The following is an 8,852-nucleotide window of genomic DNA, read 5'->3' on the forward strand; positions in this document are numbered from 1 at the left end:
GGAGTGACGAAACGACGAAACGTTTCTCCCACTGAAAATGCTACGACCAGATGAACAGAATCAACCTCAAGGTGTTTTATATTGTAAGTTAAAGACCCTACAATAATACAATAATCTTATGGTTGTCCATTATAAAGAAGAAGCTTCTGAGAGGTGAAACTTCTTCAAGCAACTTAAAGAAGTCCAGACGCTTTTTTTTCCAAGCTCCTTAGTCCATTATAAACAAACCTGATAAGTGCCCCAAGTGTACAGTGTAGCAGTCACAAGGCATTTGATTGCTTTAATACACATTTTAGAAGCTTGATTCTAGTAGGAACCCCTGCTGTATTCATAAACTTCACTTTTCTGTCAGTATTTTAAATTTCACCAGGGATCAACAGTCACATCTGAGCCTAGTCTTGATAGAAGCGCTACTGAAGATCTGAAGCGTGAACCCCTAATGGAGAATTATACATATACAATTATACAGTTAATGCCAAAAATGAGCTCCATACGTATTTGGACAGCCACAGTTTTTGTAATTTTTCCTCACTATGCTTCAATTCAAGCAGTTTAACAAAAACATTGCATTAAATGTTTAGAAATTACAGCCATTTATATAAATAGTGCACCATTTTCAGGCTCAAAAATAATGAGCAATTGACTGACAAGCAGTTTTATGGCCAGGTAAGACCTGCTTGTCAGTCAGTTCGAAGACAAACCAGATAAAAGCTCATCAAAGAAAACATTTGCAAGCTGGTTCCACTGGCAGCCATTCATGCCAGCAGCATAACAATACCTGCATCATGTATAACAGGTAATGTGGTATGGTGCCTCTTTCTTCATCCTTTTTCTTCCCATGATTTCTGTAGATTAATCTTAATACATCTGCCCCACTGTGCAGGTTCTTTTGTAGGTTTTCTGGCAAAGTCTGATCTTATCTGGCCTTCTTGCTCGAGAGTGTCAACAGTGAGTAGCACCTTGTTGTAAAACCTCTCTATTTAAATTCATGAAAGTACCTATTGATTGTAAAAGTCTCACAGGAGGCAGCATGTGAAACTTGACACATTCTTGTTGGATTTTGGGGGAAGGGTTAGGCTTACATTTGGTTAACTGCCTGAACCTTTTCCAGATCAGTCGTTAGCTGAAAAGTCTTGTAGTCGTATAGTTTCTTCGAGTTTTTAACCGTAGCCTTCACTTAGCCTTAAACCATGGCTCGGCATTATTATAACTCACCCTGCTGTGTGATGGTATGCTCTGTCATCACGGAAGCTGAAGTTGGACGTCACAGCATTTGTATACTAATCCAGACTGTTGGATCGCAGTTCTCCCATTCAGTGCAGTCCAGACATGCCTGCATACTCTTTACAGCCCTATTAATCCACTCCCTAAATGTCTTTGCAGCAAGTTTAGGAAGTTTTAGTTCATGCCTGTATGCAGTGATCAACGCATCAGTCCCATGATCCAGCCATAACTGTAAGCTTTATTAAAGTTTTTAAATTTGAATTTAAGTTTGTCACCCAAACCCAAACTAAGGGCTGGCTCCACAAGAGAGGGGTTTGATAGGTGAACACTCTGCTTTTAGAATCTCTAGGAATAACAAAAGCCCCTTTTCCATTAGTACCTACTCGGATTGACTCAACACGGTTCGCCACAGTTTTCAGGGTTTTCCATTCCATTTCCATCTCTCAGCTACAGATGGAACATCCGCAGTCCCTCATTATTATTTCTGGGGACTTCAATCATGCCTCACTATCTGTCACTCTCCCTAACTTCTCCCAATACGTTGACTGCCATACAAGGGACAGCAAAACCCTGGATCTGTTGTTTGCCAACACAAAGCAGGCTTACAGTGCATCACCCCTGCCCCCGCTTGGCCACTCAGACCACAACCTGGTCCTTCTCCAGCCCACTTACACACCTATGGTGAAAAGGAACCCCCCCCCCCCCCCCCCCCCCCCGCGAAGAAGGTGATAAGGGTGTGGTCTGAGGAATGCACTGAGGCCCTAAGAGACTGTTTTGAATGCACAGACTGGCAGGAACTCTGCAAGCCTCACGGTGAGGACATCGACGCCCTCACCCACTGCATCACGGGCTACATTAATTTCTGTGTTGAGAACACTGTGCCTACCAAGAAGATACAGTGTTTCTCAAACAATAAACCGTGGGTCACCCCAGAACTGAAGGCCCTGCTGAACAAGAAGAAGAGTGCTTTCTGGTCGGGAGACAAGGAGGAACTTAAGAAAGTCCAAAAGGATCTTAAATACAAGATCCGAGAAGGCAAGGAGTGCTTCAGGAGGAAGATGGAAAACCAACTCCAACAGAAAAACGTCAGAGAAGTCTGGAGGAACATGAAAAAAATCTCTGGACACTTCCAGGACAATGGAGGAGCCACAGTGTCTGCTGGCCGGGGGTGGGCTAACGACTTGAGTCTGTTTTTTAACAGATTTGACAATGGCCCACTTATCACCTCTCCCACCCCCCAGGTTCCATTAACCCCCTCCAGTTGCCGCCCCCCCCTCCGGGTGCAATGCCATTGTCACCTGAGCTCTCTGCTTCACCCCTATCCACACATCTACCCACAACAAAACCAGCCCCACCCCCCACTCCAGCCCAGCCTCACATCTACTTCACAGCTGATCAGGTGAGAAATCAGCTCAAGAGGACGAAGGCAAGGAAGGCAGCAGGTCCGGATGGAATCTGCTCCAGACTGCTCAGGGACTGTGCAGACCAGCTCTGTCAGGTGGCCCTGTACATCTTCAACCTGAGCCTGAGCCTGGAGAGGGTTCCTGAACTGTGGAAGACTTCCTGTGTGGTTCCGGTGCCAAAAATCGCACACCCCAGGGAGCCCAACCACTTCAGGCCTGTTGCCTTGACTTCTCATCTGATGAAGACCATGGAAAGGCTCATCCTGCACCACCTTCGGCCACTGGTGGGCTCAGTGATGGACCCCTTGCAGTTCGTCTACCATTCTGGAATTGGGGTGGATGACGCTGTCATCTACCTGGTACGCCGATCCCTCTCTCACCTAGAGCAGGCGGGGAGCACTGTGAGGATCATGTTTTTTGACTTCTCCAGTGCTTTCAACACCATCCAACCTGCACTACTGAGAGGGAAGCTGGAGGGAGCCGGAGTAGGCAAACAGCTGACTGCATGGACCATCGACTACCTTACCAACAGACCACAGTATGTGAGGCTCCATGACTGTGTGTCCGAGGTGGTAATATGCAGCACGGGAGCACCACAGGGCACGGTTCTCTCACCTTTCCTGTTCAGCCTTTACACTTCAGACTTCTGTTATAACATCAGACGGGAATGATCAGGAGTACAGGGGGGTCATCAGTGACTTTGTTGGCTGGTGTGAGACCAACGTACTCCAAATCAACGCCGGCAAGACAAAGGAGATGATCATAGACTTCAGGAGGAAGTCACCCCCTACAACACCGGTGAGCATCCAAGGGAAAGACATTGAGATAGTGGACTCTTATAAGTACCTGGGTGTTCACCTCAACAATAAACTGGACTGGACTACAAATACAGACATCCTGTATAAGAAGGGCCAGAGTCGACTCCACCTGCTGAGGAGACTGAGGTCCTTCGGAGTCTGCAGGACTCTGTTAAGGATATTCTATGACACTGTGGTAGCATCTGCCCTTTTCTATGCAGTGGCCTGCTGGGGGAGTGGATGCACGGACAGGGACAGGAGCAGGATTGACAAACTGGTGCAGAGGTCTAGCTCCGTGCTGGGACGTCCCCTGGAGTCTGTGGGGGTGGTTGGCGAGAGGAGGATGTTAGTAAAGCTGACATCCATCATGAACAACCCACATCACCCACTGCATGAGTCTGTGAGTGGGCTGAGCAGCTCCTTTAGTCAGAGACTGAAACACCCTCGGTGCAGGAAGGAGCGCTTTCGCAGAGCATTCATCCCAACAGCAGTTAGACTCTATAACTCCTCAATCATGATGTCATAAGTCACTGGACACTGTGAACATCCACGGTCACCACTTCATGCATAATGGACCTTCCATGTGTATGGACATGTGCAGGTATATATGTATGTATATGTATACATATGTATATTCAGTGTGTACATGTGTGTGTGTACATGTCTATAAATAGGAATAGTAGTGGTACAATAGCTATATATATATATATAAATAGGAATAGTAGTGGTACAATAGCTATATCAAGCGATATAGTTTATGTCTTCCATATTTCCAACCATATCCATAATCACATACTGTGTATGCTACCATTGTATATAGTGTATTATACTGTGTATGCTACCATTGTATATAGTGTATTATACTGTGTATGCTACCATTGTATATAGTGTATTATCTTACTTTTTTCATTGATTGTACTTATTTGTACTTATTTGTATTTTTGTATTTCTTCCGACATCTGTACCTGAGCTGAGGTGACGCAAAAATTTCCCCGTCGTGGGATCAATAAAGTCTTATCTTATCTTATCTTATCTTATCTTATCTTATCTTATCTTATTAGGTCATGGTACCTGGTACCAGGTAGTTTTTTAGTACCTGCTCGCCTGGGGGTTACAAGCAATCTGAGCAGGAACTAAAATGTGATGTCATCAGACCGCATGCCACCGACTGGCTGGTCAGTAGTGTCACTCAATGAGCCATGAGAGCGTCTCGTTCACGGAAAATTAAAGCCGCCATTTTTGAAGCTGGTCAACGAGGGAAACGGCTACAAAAACAATGCAGTGTCCCTGAGTCTGACAAAAGGCACAGAGCGAGCAGCAGGTACTTTTTTGTACCGTTTGTGTTGCTTATTAATTACGTTACGGAAAGCTTGGACGCGTTCCTATGACGACAACCACACAGGTTAAGTAGTACGAGATTGTAATGGAAAACCAGTCGATCCGAGTCCAGTTGTAGCGATCCATGGCGAGTCGATCCGAGTAGGAACTAATGGAAGAGGTGCTAAATAAATCTTCACTTAGACCAAAGTGTTCTGTTGAGATAATAAAATACCGTAAGGTCTTTAGGATATGATGTAGCCCCGTTACGTACAACTTTGTATGTGACAAGACTGATTTTGAATTCAATACTTGATAACCATGCCTGTCAGAACAAAACATTACTAACTCTTCAACAAAGTCACCATTGCCACACCAGAGAAAACCGGCCCACTGTATGCAAATGTGTGAATGCACACAGGGTCACTCAGCTCCTACCCCCTGCTGTGTTGGGAAATTGCAGTTGTTAACAGGTTGTTAAGTGACATCCTCTCCCCAAGTGTTGTTAAGAGGTGGAGTGACTTTACTTTTGACTGGCTACCATTACAAAATATATCAGATTTTGTGAGGCGAGGACTGCACGTTGCTTTTGAACAAGCCATGGATCACTAGCTACCTGAAAAAACTGTTTAATAAAAAAAGAAACCCTTCAGGTCTGGAAAAACAGAAAAACTGAACATACAGCATACAAAAAAGGGGTGAGCCAACTCTGAAGCTGAAAGGCTTCAATAAGCGTGCCAAAATGTTGAAGTTCTTCTTTTAGTCAGATTGTGAGTTCAGTCTCCTAAGGGACAAGAATAAAAGCTGGTGACACCAACATGATTACGTGACATCCTCTTACTTTGCTTGCATAACCTGTAGGGTTCAACAAGGTTCAGTCCTGGGTCCATTATTATTTTCCTTTTATACATTTTTGCTAGCCAGTATCATTCAAAATTTTTCTGGCAATTCTTGTAATTTGTTTGCTGGTGACATTCAGCTGTACGTGTCTTTTAAGCCTGATCAGCTGGACAGGTTGTCCACTCCAGTTGATTGTTTATCCTGGATTTCTCCAATAACCTGATTATTTTGAAGTCTGGCAAGATTCAGGCCATGTTCGGGATCTTTAGTCTCTTTCTCTGAACTAGAAAACATTGCTTATGCATTTAGATCATTGCACCTCAATTACTCTATCACTGTTTTTCAGCTTAGACAAATCCTCTGTCACTCCTCCAGGCAATGCAAAATGCTGCTGCAAGACTCTAGAGAACGAGCTCATGTTACCCCTATTTTATTCTCTTTACATTGTCTCTCAAGTGTTTTTAGAATTCATTTTTAAAAGTCTGACACTTAAAAACAGAGTACTAAAGGGACAAGCTCCAGATCACCTATCTCAACTTGTTGTTAAACACACTTGTTAAGCTCAAAATCTATTAGCTGTCTCTCATACAAGACTGAAGACTCGGGGTAACAGCCTTTCAGTCTATTGTACCAAGATTAAGCTTTTCTGTTTAATCAGGCATTCTGCTAACATTTTTTGTCATTTACGTTTTAATTTACTTTTATTCTGTTTTAACGTGGTTCTCTTTGGATATTGTGTTTTAATTGTTGTACAGCGTAACTTTAATGTCTGTGAAAACCACCATATAAAAAGATGGTACTAACTTCAAAAATTACAGTCACGTAAAATTACTTGCGACCTTCTTTTGTTAGTTACACAGATCAACGAAAGGTGAGCAGGAGAATCCATAATGGAAGGGAAGGCATGACGTACAGAGAATCTAACTCACCTTGCACACAGCTCCTAAAACATGACAATGGATGTCATTAACATGGGGCTGCTTTAGTAAAACTACACTGATCCAAACATGGACTACAAAAGGCAAAATTCAGATACTTTTTATGTATATGTTTTTGTAATGGTTAATCCTCCAGTATGCACAGGCTCTTGAATCAAAATGATACTTTCAATGCTAAAATAGAATTATTCTTATTATCCATATGACTTATTTTAATTTACTGAGAGTTTTATTTACTATTTTACAAAAAACACTGAAAAAATTGTGAGGCACATTTGATTAACATGCCAAATTACAGTTATTTCCTTTCACTTCTGAACATAAAAATTACTTTTAGTGACCAAAATGTTAATTAAACACACTGGACCTTAATTAAATCCAACGTGCCAGCTCAAAGTTGACTATAAAAGCATAAATTCACTTATTTTAAAAAATATTTATGATTTCTAATATATTTTTATTTTCTTGTTTTTATGACAGGTGGTCTAATACATTTAGTAAGCACTGTATATATTCTTTACACAAGGCAACAACTTCATACACTACCAGTCAAGAGTTTGGGCACACCTTTTCATTTAATGGTTTTTCTTTATTTTTACTTCTTTCTACATTATAGTTACAAACTGAAGACATCAAATATATGAAGCAAGATATATGGAATTTTATAGCAAAGAAAAACTGATAAATAACTCTAAATATGTCTTATATTTTAGATTCCTCAAGGTAGCCGCCCTTTGCTTTGTTCACAGTGCTGCAAACCCTTGGCCTTCTCTCAGTGAGCTTCATGATGTAGACATGTAGACATCACAGGTGTGCCTTGTCAGGGTTCGTTTGTGGAATTTCTTGCCTTCTTAATGGGGATGGGATCAGTTGTGCTGTGCAGAAGTCAGGCTGGTACACAGCTGACAGCCCTATTTGACAACTGTTAGAATTCATATTACGGCAAGAACCAATCAGCTAAGTAGTGAAACAACAGTCCATCATTACTTTAGGAAGTGAAGGTCAGTCAGTCCAGAAAATTGCTAAAACTTTAAATGTGTCTCTAAGTGTAATCGCAAAAACCATCAAGCACTACGTCGAAACTGACTCACACTAATCAGGCCTTTATGGTCAAATAGCTGCTAAGAAACCATTACTAAGGAAAAGCAACAAGCAGAAGAGATTTTCCTTGGACCAAGAAAGACAAGGAATGGACATTAGACCAGTGTGAATTTGTGCTGTGGTCTGATGAGCTCAAATTTGAGATCTTTGGTTCCACGCGCCGTGCCTTTGTGCAACGCAGAAAAGGTGAACAGATGGTCTTTACATGCATGGTTCCCACCATGAAGCATGGAGGAAGAGGTGTGACGGTATGGGGGGTGCTTTGCTGGTGACACTGTTGGGGATTGATTCAAAATTGAAGGCACACCAATCCAACATGGCTACCACATGCCATCCCATCCAGTTTGCATTTAGTTGGAGCATCATTTATTTTTCAACAGGACAATGACCCCAAACACACCTCCAGGCTGTGTAAGGGCTATTTGACCAAGAAGGAGAGTCCTCCACAGTCACCTGACCTAATCTCAATCAAGATGGACCACAGACTGAAGGCAAAAGGGCTGACAAGTGCTCGGCATCTCTGGGAACTCCTGCAAGACTGTTGGAAAACCATTTCAGGTGACGACCTCATGAAGGTCATTAGTAGAATGCCAAGAGTGTGCAAAGCAGTAATCAAAGCAAAGGGTGGCTTTTTTGAAAAATCAAAAATATAAAACATGTTTTGAGTTATTTCACATTTTGTTTACTACATAATTCCATGTGTTCATTCACAGTTTTGATGCCTTCAGTGAGAATCTACAATGTAAATAGTCATGAAAATAAAGGAAAAAAAAACTTTAGTGTGGTCGTATAAGTAGGTTTTATTACATGAATGTAGTGTTAATTCTTCACAAGCAGGTTTAATATAATCTGGTATAACCTTTTATAAAGGATTATCAGATGGATCCTCTGCTAATTAGGGTAATAAAGAAAGCATTCAGTCATGTGTTTACATTTGTTTAGCTCTTATTATGGATACCATCCATATACACCCAGGTAGCCAGGAGTGTTCCTAAGCAAATTTGACGATCTGAATGTTGCCTGGACCTTTGTACATTAAGATATTTGCAGAGATTAGTTTGATGTTGGGCATGGTGGCCCAATGTCACAAACAGGACAATACAGGGTGTCAAAAAACAAACAAAAGAAATTTACCATGTATGCTTTAATAGATTTAAACTACTGTTGATCTACAGTGAACTTTAAGTGATGGGTTTCAGTTGGTGGGAAAAAATATACAAGTCAAACCGTTG

Source organism: Oreochromis niloticus, linkage group LG2, assembly GCF_001858045.2.
Source record: "Oreochromis niloticus isolate F11D_XX linkage group LG2, O_niloticus_UMD_NMBU, whole genome shotgun sequence".
Lineage (NCBI taxonomy): Eukaryota > Metazoa > Chordata > Actinopteri > Cichliformes > Cichlidae > Oreochromis > Oreochromis niloticus.